Raw genomic sequence first — 14,906 nt, 5'->3', positions numbered from 1 at the left:
TTTTTCATCTATAGTCCCCAACTTTCTAAAATTACCTGAATAGTCCCCAACTTTTCATTTTTTGTTCCCGGATAGTCCCTGGGTCTAACTTCAGTTTGTTTTCTCTGTTAAGTGAGTGTGAAATGACCAATTTACCCTTTCCTTTAAAAGGCCAAACCACAGGGACTATCCGGGCATCTTCTACATTTTCAAAGAAAAACCCCACCACCACACTTCATCTTCAACCTCCACCCACCATCACCCTCCTCCACCCTCCACCATCACCTTGTTCTCTGTAATTTTCTTTGAAGAAACCGTAAAACACCCAAGTCACCTCACACCCCCTCATCACCTCTGTCTCTCTCTGATGATTACCAACGGCGATGATGCCGGCCCGGCCACCGTCGTGGCCTCGTTTTTTGGCGACAAGCACAAACCCACAAACCCAGCTCTCTCTATCTTTCTCCGGTGACAAGACCAACGTTTAATTAAGCAACGTCTATCTTTCTCCGGCGGAGATATTAGATATATGAAATCCAAACAATCTTGACCTGATTGGAGACATCAGAATGGTCTCTGCGAGTCATCCCCTCACCAATAGCACTCTGCAATCGTAACGCTTAATTAAACCAAATCCCTTCTATTTGCATTCTTAATTGTCAACTAACAAAATGCAAGTGACAAGCTACATCCAAATCAATTAGAGATCTGGGGGCTTACCTTCATCAATCGAGATAGTGATGGAAGCATATTGATCGGAGGGTAAATCTGTCAAGTTTCATCATATAAACACTTCTCAGTTTATGTGTTTTAACATATTATAAATGACCAATCAACCATCATTTTTATCCAACCTGTCTGTTGTGGAGCTGCCTGTCGATATATATCTGTCCTTCAGTAATATAGCCCGTAAGATCAGGAGTGGGATGTGTGATATCTGATCAATCAATGCGTAAAGGTTGGACACTAATTAGTAACAGAAAGTACATAAGTTCTCTGAAAATGTAGAAGATGCCAGGATAGTCCCTGTGGTTTGGCCTTTTAAAGGAAAGGGTAAATTGGTCATTTCACACCCACTTAACAGAGAAAACAAACTGAAGTTAGACCCAGGGACTATCCGGGAACAAAAAATGAAAAGTTAGGGACTATTCAGGTAATTTTAGAAAGTTGGGGACTATAGGTGAAAAAATGCGAAACCACAAGGACTATCCGGGCATTTTTCTCAATTTATAATAACAAACAGTTTCAAATAATGCCATATTTCACCACAACAAATAATATAATCTAACTTATAATGTAATATACATTACATAATAATTACATAATAAGGATTAGATTTAAGTTATTAGTTTTAATGTCATGTTTCATCACAACAAATAATATAATCTAACTTATAATGTAATATAAAGTGTAGAATCAAATAAAAAGTTTATTTTATTTAAATAAGAAGGAATCTTAACATTTATTTTTCAAATTATTTGTTAAAATGAAAATGTAAGAAAAAAAGGATGGTAAAATCATATTTAGTGGCGTTCTCTCTCTACATGCAAACGCATGTTTCACCCCTATTTTTTAAACGTTCATAACTTTTTTATATGACATTATTTTTTCATAAAAATTTCACCATAAAATTGAGCGTCTTTTTATCTTTAATTTGAGTACCATATTGCTATATAAAATATGACGACTAAAAAAAGACACAAAATATGTTGTATTTCTATGTTGTATATCATTTTTTATGCTAAATTTTTGTACTATATTTTTGCGCTGATTTTTTTTGTCTTAATTTTTTTTTCTCAATTTTTTGTGTGCTATATTTTTATACTATATTTTTTGTGCTAAATTTTTTCGTGCTATATTTTTGTGTACTAGATTTTTTGTACTATATTTTTTTGGAATTGATTTTTTATACTAGATTTTTAATGGATTTTTTTGTTGTATTTTTTACAAAACAAAAGAGATGTCACATGTCATTTTTACACCCATATTTATAAGACCATGTGTAGTGGTAAAGGAAAATAATGCCCCACCCTTAGGCATGATCCATCATGTGCTGGTCCAGTCAACAATGGGGCATTTGTTTAAAATGGGTGTAGTGGTATGATGCCCAACAATGCCCATCCAATGATTACCCAATTATTATTTTTATTTAATTAAGAACTGAGTTGGCAACGACATGATTGGCTCAATATATTTCGACCCGGCGTTTAATTTGGAATGCCCCAACCCATTTTTTCTTGAAAAACGCCTATGGGGGCAGTGGAATGGCATTATGGGGCTTTTTTTTGGGAAAAAAAGCCAAAGACCCCCACTACGGGTGGTCTAAGAACCAAAATATTTTAGTACCAAAATGTCCTTCCTTTGCATTTATAAAGAGTGTCACATGTCATCATCACAATCATTCTTATGCTACTTAGGCAAAATCCACTTTTTAGTGGATCCTTCCCCTATAATATAATAAGGATTAGATTTGATCTAATAGTTTTATAAGTAATATTATCTTTTAATTAAGGGTAAGTTACACTTTTCATCCTTTATGTTTGTATCGTATTGCAATGGATAACATTTAACTTCAATAATTACAGTCACAATCCTTTGTTTGAAAAACCCATTACACCCTACGTCCTTTAGCACTAACAAGGTTCAAGATTTTCAGTTTAATTCAGTCATGTGCATTGCACATGAGGGTAAAGTCGTCTTTTTACTATGTTAAGGACTATTTGTGCAACAAACATGTTTTGGTCTTTAATCTATTCCTTCATCCTCTCTCTCTCTCTCTCTCTATATATATATATATATATATATATATATATATATGGGGAAGGTTCAAATGAAAACCACTAGTTATTGTGAAAACTCGAAAACTAATTAAAAAAGCCAAAAAAACATACCAATTTTTTTTTTTTTGCATAATAATTTTCGATACTTTTAGTATATAAAAAAAATTTCAAAAAAAACAAAATTCTGAAGTGCACATGTCTAATACTACACATGTGTAGTACACATACACATGTGTATTATTACACATGTGTAATACAAAAATTTTTTTTTTTTTGAAAAAAAGTTTTTTTTATATACAAAAACCTGTTATTTTTTATAAAAAATTGAAAAAAAAAATTTGGTGTGTTTTTTAGACTTTTTTTAGTTAGTTTTCGAGTTTTCACAATAAAAATGGTTTTCATTTGAACCATCCCCATATATATATATATATATATCGGGAGAGGATCATGAGAAAACTAACTAAAAAAGCCTAAAAAAAGCTAAAAACATACCAAGAATTTTTATTTTTTTTTACATTTTTTATAAAAAATCGCTATTTTTATGTATATAAAAAAATTTTCAAAAAGAATAAAAAAAAATTATTGTACTGCAAATGTGCATTATATGTGTACTACACATGTGCACTATATCCGTAATAGTGCACATGTGTACTACAACAAAAAAAAATTACTTTTTTTTGAAAAAATTTTTCCATGCATAAAATATAGCGATTTTTTATAAAAAATGTAAAAAAAATTGGTATGCTTTTATGTTTTTTAGGCTTTTTTAGTTAGTTTATTAGTTTTCTCATGATCCATCCCATATATATATATATATATATATATATATATATATATATATAAATTATCTGCAATAGAAAAGAAACCCATCCAAATCTGCCACACACCACCGCCACTAACTGTACCACCACCAACAACCGCCAACGTTGTCGTCCTGAACTAACCCTACCTCTACCACCGTCCCCCGCCCCTCTTTCCACCTCAACTGTAACATCCGTCAAAAACGGATATCCAAAATCTGACCCGTTTTGATATTCGAATCCTAATCCTTGAAACTCGAAAATTGTTCGCGAATTAAATGAACGTCGAAAGATTTTTTTTTTTAATATAATTATCAATACGGTTATTTATTTATTAGTTTAATAAATTAAATTAATTAAATTTACAATTAAAAGTTTAATTCTTTTATTTTTATAAACAAACAAGTTAGTCCCGTTAAATTTCAAGTTAGTTTAAGGTTATTGGAGTTAACCCAATTAATTAGTTAAGTTAGTTCAGTTAAGAATTATGGAGGGGGCCGGTTGTAATTAGTGGTAACTTTAAAACAAAATAGGAAACAAAAAATGTGAACCGCGGTTCTCGAACCCAGGTTCACCCACTTAACAAACAACAACTTAACCGCTCCTTCACAAATTTCGTTTGTTAACAACAGCAACCCTTAATCTTATATGCGCGGAATGAACGGAATTTCCTTTTTGAACATTTGCCGCCCAACTGTTACGCGTACAGGCTTCCTTTCCAAAACAGAAGCATGACAGCCTTGTTTCCTTTTGTTTCCCTTCTAAGTTCTCGCTGATTTATCGGAAATTGACATCGATTCCGCGTTTCCATATGCAAGACAATCATGAACCGGGACTCGTAACTATTATTTTATTATATTCCTCTTTCGGAACTACGACACCCTCCATTATCATTTCGCTAATTGTTCGGTGATTGATTACGTTTCCACTTTGCTTCTCAATCAAGAACCTAACTTCATACCTTCATGTAACCATATATATATTCGGACTTAGACAACCTATCTCGACACCACTCAACCCACACAACTCACCTCTCACCCTCTCTTTCGATTAACTTTACACTTGTCGGAGAACCCCAAGGTCGCCGGAAAACCTCGAAGAGCCGAGCGGAGATCGACGGAATCTTCTCGACTCGTTTCGTGAGGGTTCGTTGGGGTTATTAACGAAGAACCATAGCCTTGCCGGAGATCGACGGCGACGATGGAGACAACCGAAGCTCACCGGAGCCGCCCGTAATACGCGACTGAGTTTCGCTCCTTTACTTTCGGTATACTTCTTCTGTTGTTCAAAGCATTATTGAATTTCATTGTTTTGTTTGATATAATAAACCACCATCAATTTAATAATCTAAAGTAAAAATAAATCAATGGGTTTTGACCTTTTTTTTTTTAACTGTTCGACTGTTGCTCCTTTGAAATGAAGAAAAAGATGATTTCTTTAATAAGTGCTTAAGAGATGTAAAAACCAAACATCATCAGACCCTGTTTCTTTGATATTTTTCTTTCTTTTACTTTTATTTTTTTTTTCTATTAACCCCACATATGAAACCTTAAGTTTAACCCAATCTTTCAAGAAATAAACTCCTTCGAAACACACATTAAGCTTTTAATCTAAAAAAAAAATAATAATCAACTTTAATAGTTTACACCTTTTAAAACAAAAGAAAAGGTAATTTAATTTGATACCTGTAGTTAACTTTTTTTTATTTCTTTAAATTATTTCTTTCCTTTTAAACACTTTTATTATTTAAACTTACTTCCTTTTATAATGTAGTTTTAAAATCAAATAATAACACTAATACATGATTTGATTCCTTATAGTTCTTTCATAACTTTAAAGGGCTAATAATTTAACGAGTTAAAATGCCTAATTTTTTTGTAAATCTTAAACATTAGGAATCATATTTAACTTATAAATATTAACGGGATCCTTATGCGATATTTGAATATTTAGGATATCCGTTTCGTTCATTCTGTTGGATTTTTCTCAATCTTTACTCGTGCTTCGCTTACAAGAAATCGCAACGCAACCAATGTGAGTATACATGACCCATTTTCTATTTTCCACTTTTGGGTGCAATATGTATTCTATATCAAACATCACAATCACATCAAACATTTTATGCACACTCTATCCTTACTCTATGTGATACATTTTAATCATGTTATACATGTTATGCTAATGTAAACATTTATGACTATGTGTTCATTAACTTCGTACAAGCCTCCCCTAACAATGGTAGCGCTATAGGTTGAGAAACGCCCCTCTCGTTATATTAACGAGTATTGTTAGGTTAAACTATGTTAAAACCACCCGTACACTTTTGGGTTGGACACTTTAATTGCGTTAAACTTTGGTTTGGACACGTAAAGTAACATTGTTTCGAGTATACTGTTAACATGGTATTGTATTCACATTTGGATATGAGCAACATTTTAAACACGTACTATGCTATGTATGAAAACTTGTATACTCGCCAACATGCTTTTGTTGACTTTATTTTAATACATATTGCAGGTTGATTTATCAAGATAAAAGAAAGCAAGCTAGGATGGTCCAGAAACTCATTTTAGAAATAAACTATTGTTATATTTGGATGTTTGAAACTTTGTATTATCCTTTAGAATCTAATAAAATGATTTAATTTATATTGTCACATTTAGTGTTATGTTGTTTTGAGCAATTTGTTCGTCTCATCCCGATGTTTCCGCCATCGGTTAGGGTGTGACATCAACTAACTCCAAACTCATCTCAAACCCTAAACAACAACAATTCAACCTATCGGAACTCGATCGGATCAACCGTCTTCGGCAGCGGCACTGTCAACAAAGTCCTCCACATCCCTACCGGCCGGTTATTCGTCTTAAAAGTCATCTACGGCAACCACAAAGACGATGTACGCCGTCAGATCTTCCGCGAAAGCAAGATCCTCCGTGACGTTGATAACCTCAACGTCATTGGTAACCTATTTTTTCAAACACATATTTTGTTATGGTATGATTTTTTTAAATATATAATATTATTTGTACTTCAATGAAATTCTATAGCGTTTCATTGTCTCTATTTCCTAAAAAAGTATCTATATCAAAGTAAGTATTTATTGTTTCATTAATATACAAACTAGAATTTAATTATAATTTATTCACCACAACCTCATAACCTACAATTTATTTTTAAAAACACTTACAGTCTTATTATAGTTATTTTTAGTTTTTAGTTTTTAGGGAGAGATTAGGAGTGGCTAGTATAACGGATAAGATTAGGGAGGGGAGATTGAGATGGTTTGGGCATGTGAAGCGGAGGAAAACGACAGCACCAGTTAGAGTAGTGGAAACCCTTACTGTGGAGGGGAGGAGAGGAAGAGGCAGACCCAAACTGACATGGGAAGAGCAGATTAGGCATGATTTACTAGAGTTGCATCTTTCTGAGGACATGGTCCAAGATAGGACTTCGGGGAGGCGTAGGATTAGGGTTAAGGACTTCTAGAGGATTTTGCAGTAAGGTCCTAGGTGTATTTTAGGGTCATATGTTTTTCTTATTCTCTAAATGACTTTACCGGTGATTGACTTCTTGTGTATATGCCTGAATGATGTTGTATGCCATTATACATGATGTACATTATACTGTGTCGCTCGGATCTCTCTCTTGGTATAGGTGACTTCTATTTTCTATATTCTTTGACTTGATGTGTTAGTTTGTTGTCCGTTTTGGAGCCGAGGGTCTCTTCTGGAAGCAGCCTCTCTATCCCTAGGGATAGAGGCAAGGTCTGTCTACATCCCACCCTCCCCAGACCCTATGAGTAGCTTTGCTATTTGTGGGATTTACTGGGTATGGTTGTTGTTGTTGTTGTAGTGTTATTGTTTTACAGTCGTAAATAATAAGATGGATTATAGTAACTCAAGAGAAAGGTAAAACCTTAGAAAATTTTATTTGATAGATGAAAATGTAAATTTTTCATTTTGTTTTATTATTTTATGTAATAGAGTAAAATGTCAAAATCGTCCATGAGGTTTGGTCCCTTTTGCCGCTTCAGTCCAATAATGAAAGTTTTTCTTGTCATTTTCATCTAAATTACTAACTCAGTTAAAAAATGTATCGTTAACTCATGCACTATTATGGCACTTTATTCATTTATTCTTTTATTTTTAGTTTTCCTTTTTATCTTTAAATAAAAGTAACAAAAAATTAATTATAAATATAATATATATAAATAAATACACACACATTTGTATATATGCACTTATTTTTTTAATTTTCTTTTTTACCTTTAAAATAAAAACTAATAACCATAATATAAATACATATACACACACATTTATAATTTTCTATATATACACAAATTGGCGAATCTTTATTGAGGCCAGGGGTAGCAAAGCCATCGCTGATTTTTCATTCGTAGAGATAATTTTACCTAAAATTTCTGATTTTTGTAGTGTAAAATATAGGATCTTTTAAGAGTCCGGCCCCCACAGATTTGGATTTTGAGAGTCCGACCACAACTGATTTTTCGTTCAAGCTCCCCCAATGTCTACACGCACCATACACACTCTTTCTTTTCTATCTAACGTGTGTGTGAAAACACATTGTGTTTAGTATAGTGTTGTATATGTTTTAGTCGTTTAACGAGTCGTTTTGAGATCTATATGTTATGCTTATTGTGTGTTGGGTTGTATTGACTTGACAAGGGCTAAACAAGGTAAAATGGAGCATCCGAGATGAAAAACAGGCCCGACGGGTCAACACAGGACCCACAGCAAGTGTGCTGGAAAAGTGTTTCTCCGCGCCACACGGGGGAGTGGGTTAAGCCTCCCGCGACGCGCGGAAGGAGGCAGTTTAGTGGAGCCTGATTGGCATTTAAGCGCCACGCAGAGGAAACAACAGACTCTCCCGCGACACGCGGGAGAGTGCCGTTTTGGGAAAGTTTAGGTTTTTATTTAAACGCGTAAATTATAACACCATTCATCATTCAGCTGTCCAGAATGAATATAGAGCTCCCGAGAGGTGATTTTCTGAGTCCTGACACCCGGTTCAGCTTGTTTCTTCATGCAAAATCAATACGAATCAAGAAATGAAGCTGTGATGACTACCATGCGAGGCTAACCACCTTGTGACTTCCCCCGGATGATCAATTGCTATGTTTTGCACAATTACTTTGTTTCTGATTCTTATTAACGGTAACTTTAACCACTTGTGTTGATCTTTGTGAGACGTTTATTATATTTAAATTTTTTGTCGTTTATCAAGCGTATTAGTGATTTTCTCGCATCGTTAGCGGGTTGGTAAATTGCTGGGTAATTGGTATAATTAAATAGATTATTAGGTTGTTATAGTTTATTTAAAAATTGTCCTTAATAATTAATCAATGTCATTAATTCCAAGACCATGTTGTTGGACCCAGTATGGCCTTAACAACTTCTTTTTACATAATATGGCAAGTGATTTCAGTATATGTGAAAAAGATGTGCGGAAATGGAAATCAGACTTTCAAGAAACAAGACCTACAGAATTATCAAGTTTATATCACTTTTAAAAAAATTAGTTTAACAAGGTGATTGTAAGATTATTATCTAATACAAATGAATCTTGATTTCTGTGGGTGAGAAGAGCAGTGGAGTTTGGGTGTTTGTATATGAATGCTAAGCTTCAAACTCAAGTATCTTCTGCCTCTCGAGCCTTCTATTTATAGACGGCTGTGGACATGAATAAACAATTGTTTATTCATGCAATAAGTCCTGCGTAAAGTAGCAATTTGACATATTCATTGAATCCATCGTTCAAGTTGCATTTGTAATCATGATAACCAATAATGTCATGCTTCGGTCATGGGTGGCAGGATAGATTGTGATTTTTAGACAAGTGGGTCTTTCATTAGAATTTCTGATAAACCACTTCATCAGAAATTCTGGTGAACAAATCATCAGAAAGTCTGATGATCAGAATTGTCAGAAACTGATGATATTTCATCAGAAATATCATCAGATCCATCAGAAATGACCTTCTCTGATAATCCAAATCAACTCTTGATCAACTTGTGATTCTTTGTAGTAGATACTTTGTTTTTCGGTTGTCCTATCTGATTTTCTTCATCTTGCTGTGATCTTCTAGACTGTTATCTTCTTCAGAGATCCAGTTGATTGAGATTTTCTTCAATACTTACAAATAAAGTTTCCTAACAGTTTCCCCCTAAGTATTGTAAGAAAATGAACTACCTCTATGTCCAAATGTAAACAACTTTTAACTAATTCTTGAATAAGAAAGATCAAGTGACTATGTCTCACAGACATAAAGCATAAAACATAAAACTTAAAACATAAACCATCCAACCATTGTTCAAAAACAGAAAAACAAATTCTAAATATTGTTCAAAAACAGCAATATCTCACAATTCATTTAATTGATCTTCACTCCACCTCTGTGTTTGTCTCCTGGTTTCAGCTTTTTCTTGTGATCAATTATCTTTTGAGTTGCCTTGTACATTGATTTGTACCATTCTCTTACTTCCATCCAATTTTCAATACAATCTTCAATTTTCTTTCTCAGTTGTTCATTGTTCTTTCCTTTCTTTTTGAGTTGCTCTTGTTTGTCATTTATGCTTTTTCTTGTGATCAATTATCTTTTGAGTTGCCTTGTACATTGATTTGTACCATTCTCTTACTTCCATCCAATTTTCAATACAATCTTCAATTTTCTTTCTCAGTTGTTCATTGTTCTTTCCTTTCTTTTTGAGTTGCTCTTGTTTGTCATTTATGCAGTTTCTTATATATTTTAAAGTTTGGTTTGAATACCTGCAAATTTCACTGATTCTGAATAGAGCTTTCTCTTCATGGGCATCATTGAAGACTGCACATATTTCTGGTGTGTCAAAGATTGCTCCAGTTCTTGCTAACTTTGAAGGGATTTCAGCTGGAATCATTGTGTTGGGTGGAGGTATTAACACTTTCGTGCTATACTCGAAATTGATACATAGATCAAAGTCTGCTAGTGCTGCTCTTTTGTATAATTTCGCTCCTGCACTTTTAAGACTGTCAAGGGCTCTCCTGATCACTACGGAACCACCTTTCCATTCATCAATGATGTTCTTCATCTTGACTATGTCCATTGGATGAATCTTATCAGCCAGGTCTACATCAGTAACCTTTTGAACATCTTTGTCTTTTCTGATCAGGGTGTACTTGTTTTGACTTTCATTTCCTAATATGCCTCCTCCAGTAGTCAAAGTATCAACTCTTTCAATTGATACTATTGGATTGGTCAAGTTATTATGCAATATTACCCAGCTGCCATTATTTCTTTCTTCAAGAATACCTTTACTCATTGGTGAGAGCGGCCTTGTTGGGTTGTCTTCTGGACCTTTCCAATAGTAGTGCTTCGGATGTTCTTCTGGATACATGATTGTGTATAGATCACCTTCCAGCACTTCTGATTCTATGATGTTGCCTTCTGAATCTTCTCTTATTATTTTTCTTGGCCTTTTTTAGGAGGTCACTTCATGTTCCATTCTTCTCTTCTCTTTTGTGTCCATCCTTATGCTAAATTATGTTTCTCCAGTGATGGTTGTAGAAGATGGTTGAGCTGGAGTATATTCTTTATGTTGGATTCTTGAAGTGTCTGGTTTTGGCATGTTTGGTGGAGGACCCATGGGTAACTTTTGTTTATCTGGTGGTGGACCCATGGTCTGCTTCTGTTTTTGAGCTGTTAAGGTTTCTGTTTGCTTGATTTGTTCTTGTTGGATGGTTTCTGGTTGATGTTGAGGATTTTCTGACTCTGTTGCTTGTCTTTCTTGTGGAATTGGAGTCTTTAGTGTATGAAGATCAACTTTTGCCAGTGTGGCAACATTGTACTGCAATCTTTTTACTAGCAAGTGAATGTTAGTAAGAGCTTGAGTGTTTGTTTCTTCTTGCTTCTTTATCTTCTGAAACTCCTAATTTTCTTTATTTCTTTGTTCACTTAATTCCAGTATCAACTTCTCAAAAGCCTCAGTCAAGCTGCTGCTGTTGGCTCTGAGAAGTTGTATTTCTTCAAGAAGCCTTCCTGAACTTGAACTTTCTCCTGCAGTTGCAATCTCAGTCATCTTTTTCTTGATATCATGTAGTTCTTTAAGAGCCTTCTCCATTTCTGATGAACTTCCTTTGTTTTCTGATGACTTTTGTATTTCTTTGAGAGCTGCATTATTTTCTTCTGTTTGTTTCTGCACAGTTTTGACAGTTTCTGATAGAACTTTGATTTCTGATTTTTGATTTCTGATTTCTTCCAGTATCAGATCAAGTTTTTCCTCCATTATTGTTTTCTCAGTAGCAGCTTTATCTTCAAGTTCTTTATGAAGTTGTTTAGGGGACATAGATGGTTGTCCTTGGGAAATAGGAGAAACAACAGATGTTTCTCTTCTAACACCACCAGAAAACACATTTTCTGATGTTCTGAGGTTGAGAGGATTGGAAGTATCCAAATTCTCTGTTCCCTCACCAGAAAATTGAAACAAATTCAAGTCCTGGTTTTCCTCATATCCTTGAACCCTTTCAGGTTCTCCATGAGTTGTTGAGAAACATTTATTTTTCTCATCCAGGTTTCCTTGATCAGTAGACTAATCTCCACCTGTTGTCACCACATTTTCCTCCTCAGAGTCTTACTCGGAAAATGAGTCTTTTGTTTCACTCAAATTTTGTTTTGTAAAAACAGTGCTTCTTTGTAAAATTTCATATTTTCCTTGAATTGATTCATCAGAATCACTTTCAGAAGTATAAAATATATTGAGTTTAGATTTTGTTGCACCTGTTGCTCCCATATGTGAGCCTTCTGCATGATGTTCTTCTGTTGCATCAGTCATATGCACATCTTTATCAGCTGGATGAGGATCAGATTCATCCTGCTGCTCTATTCTTGGTGTGCTTGATTCTTCTGCATCATGCTCCATGGGTGACACTTTTTCAAATCCTTCTTTTGTTTCTGCTTGTTTACTTAACATTCTCAGATGTTCTGCTCTGTATGATGAGTTTTCTGGTATCAGATCCATCATATTTTCTGGCAGAACAGGTACATCAAAATCTGACTTCCATGACCCTGCAGCACTCCAAGGTTTCATAATTTCTGATTTCCACATAAATTTTGATTTTGGAGTTTGTAGATTCCTTTCAGAAAAAGCATCAGAACTTATGATGGAAAGAAATCTGGGGAATGGTAGATGTGAATCTATCTTTCCAGTTTTGGTCAGAATTGATCTTTTGATCAGTTTAAATATTTCTGTTCCAAAATCAATATTCAACCCAGTTATGAGGTTGAACATGATTGGTAGAATATTCATATTTATCTGATCTATACCTCCGATCTTGGATGATAAACACTTATTCAGTATCTCCATTAACACTTGCTAGAAGGCAGATAGTTTGTTCCTCTTGAACTCATTGATATTTGAAATCTTTGCCTTGCATCCCATTACAGCATCAAGTTGTTAAAACATGTCTTCTCTTTGTGGTGTTTCTTCATAGTCTTGATTTAAGGGTAGTTCCAAACATTCCCTTATTTTCTCCGGTGAGATTGTGATGAAGATATCTTCCCATACATGTGCTGTTAACTCCATACTTGTACTATGAGGTTCGAGAGTTTTTACAACTTGTTGTAGCAGTCTTTCTGGTACCTCTCTGGTCTTTGTAAGAGCATGATCTATTGGGCTTCTGATCAGAAATTCAATGAGAATTTGACACTTCACATCATATTGTTCGATGTTAGTATTCATTGCTTCATTGTTGTTCTTCAAAGGAAGATATTCAGCTTCAGTGATTAAGGGAACAGAGTGTTCAGCTGGAGGTGGACTGATGTTGGTGGCAGCCATTTAGGATTTGGGTTTTTGCTTTGAGAAGGGTTTTTAGGGTTTGAGAATGAAGATTGAAGATGGACGTCTCTGTTTTGGAGGGGATATTTATAGTGGGTTGAGACAGAGATTTTTGAGTGTTTTTCGTGGGTTGTTTGTATTCAAGGTGTTTTATGACACCTTAATGATGTTTTAATCTCTTAAAGAAGCAACCGTTTTTGAAAAACCTTTGGTTTATCTCTAATTTAATGTATATATCATTTAAAGATAATTAGAGATTCCAACGATTTTTAAAAGGATAAACACTAGTATCCAACTTGCACCTTTTTCTGTCATGTGGGACCCCTTTTGATTTCAGACATGGTCCAATCAAAAATCTTTTCTTCGATTAAGTGCTTTCCCATGTTGTCCTTTTAATGATATATATTGAAAAATCTCTAAATATTTCTTGGAGAGTTGAATTTCTCATATATCATCAGAAAACATTTGATTCATTTATAGAAGTCTGAATCAGTTCTTTTTTTTTAAAGATGAGAGGGAATGAGTGGAGTTTGAGAAATTTTCTTACCTTGATCTTGTGAACTCCACACCTTTGTTCTGGTGTGTCAGGAAGTCTTTCTCATATAGCTTGTTCCAGTCCTCAGAAAAAAAAAATTTGAAAGAAACTTATCTAAAAATAATCTAGATGTTTTTGTAAGTTTCTTTGTATCTGATCAAATTTATGTCAAAAAATTTTTTTAAGCAATCGAACCTTCCTGTTTGTAAAAAATTTGATGTTTTGCATCAATTTTTCAGTTTATCTGGTGATTTTGAATCAAATTCTGATGATTTAATGAAGTTTCTGATAAATTTTATCAGATTCTGATGATTTACTATATCCTATCAGATTTCATTTGATTCTTACCAGATTTTCCTTGTTTCCATCAGACAAGATTTCTTAGTTCCCCCTGGACCTATTGACATATATAACTAACATGTATTTAAGAAAAACTTAATATATTACTAAACAAAAGATGGTTAGAACACAGAAAAAAAAAATTAAAACAAGCAAAAACAAGATCAGATAAACCTAACTACTCATCCTCCTCATCCAACACGTTATACATGCACTTCACATATAACCAGAGACTGGTTATTCTTCCTGTATGATTGGTTGATGGAACCAGGGAAGCAACTCTTAAGTTTTCTTGAAGTGCCAGTTCAGCTCTTGTATAACAACTTCTCACACCTCCAAAGTCCAGCTAACTTGTGATTACCTTGGTTACAAAACGAGGGTAGATCAGAAAAGGATTACGGTCATGGACATTTCCTTCTAAGTCTCTCATGAGAAACTTAGCATAATTGTAAGGTTTTTTGTAACACCTCGTAAAAACACGTCCAATGATATATTGACACGTGTAATAAACCCTAATAAAGTCCAATGTTGAATTTAAGGGACTAATTTTTCGAAAAATCGAAAACTTTGAAAATAAAAGGACTGGAAGTGTTAGCATACCTAAAATAAGTTTCCAAACAACCTCTCACGATGTTTATATTCACAAA

The 14,906-nt window shown here is 34.1% G+C and overlaps 2 long non-coding RNA genes across 2 annotated transcripts; one reads left to right on the top strand and one right to left on the bottom strand.

Annotated features, from left to right (window-relative positions):
• Positions 1–486: 486 nt before the first annotated feature.
• Positions 487–926, bottom strand: LOC110923195. The gene is made up of 3 exons (XR_002583825.2): positions 834–926; positions 700–747; positions 487–584 (listed from the first exon to the last, which is right to left on the bottom strand). It is a non-coding gene; the product is annotated as an uncharacterized LOC110923195 (long non-coding RNA).
• A 3,618-nt stretch (positions 927–4,544) lies between these two features.
• On the top strand, positions 4,545–6,156 carry LOC118489211. The gene is made up of 3 exons (XR_004886781.1): positions 4,545–4,826; positions 5,513–5,593; positions 6,077–6,156. It is a non-coding gene; the product is annotated as an uncharacterized LOC118489211 (long non-coding RNA).
• The last annotated feature ends 8,750 nt before the right edge of the window (positions 6,157–14,906 follow it).

The sequence above is a fragment of the Helianthus annuus genome, chromosome 17, assembly GCF_002127325.2.
Source record: "Helianthus annuus cultivar XRQ/B chromosome 17, HanXRQr2.0-SUNRISE, whole genome shotgun sequence".
Classification (NCBI taxonomy): domain Eukaryota; kingdom Viridiplantae; phylum Streptophyta; class Magnoliopsida; order Asterales; family Asteraceae; genus Helianthus; species Helianthus annuus.
This window is presented reverse-complemented; position numbering and strand designations above follow the sequence as displayed.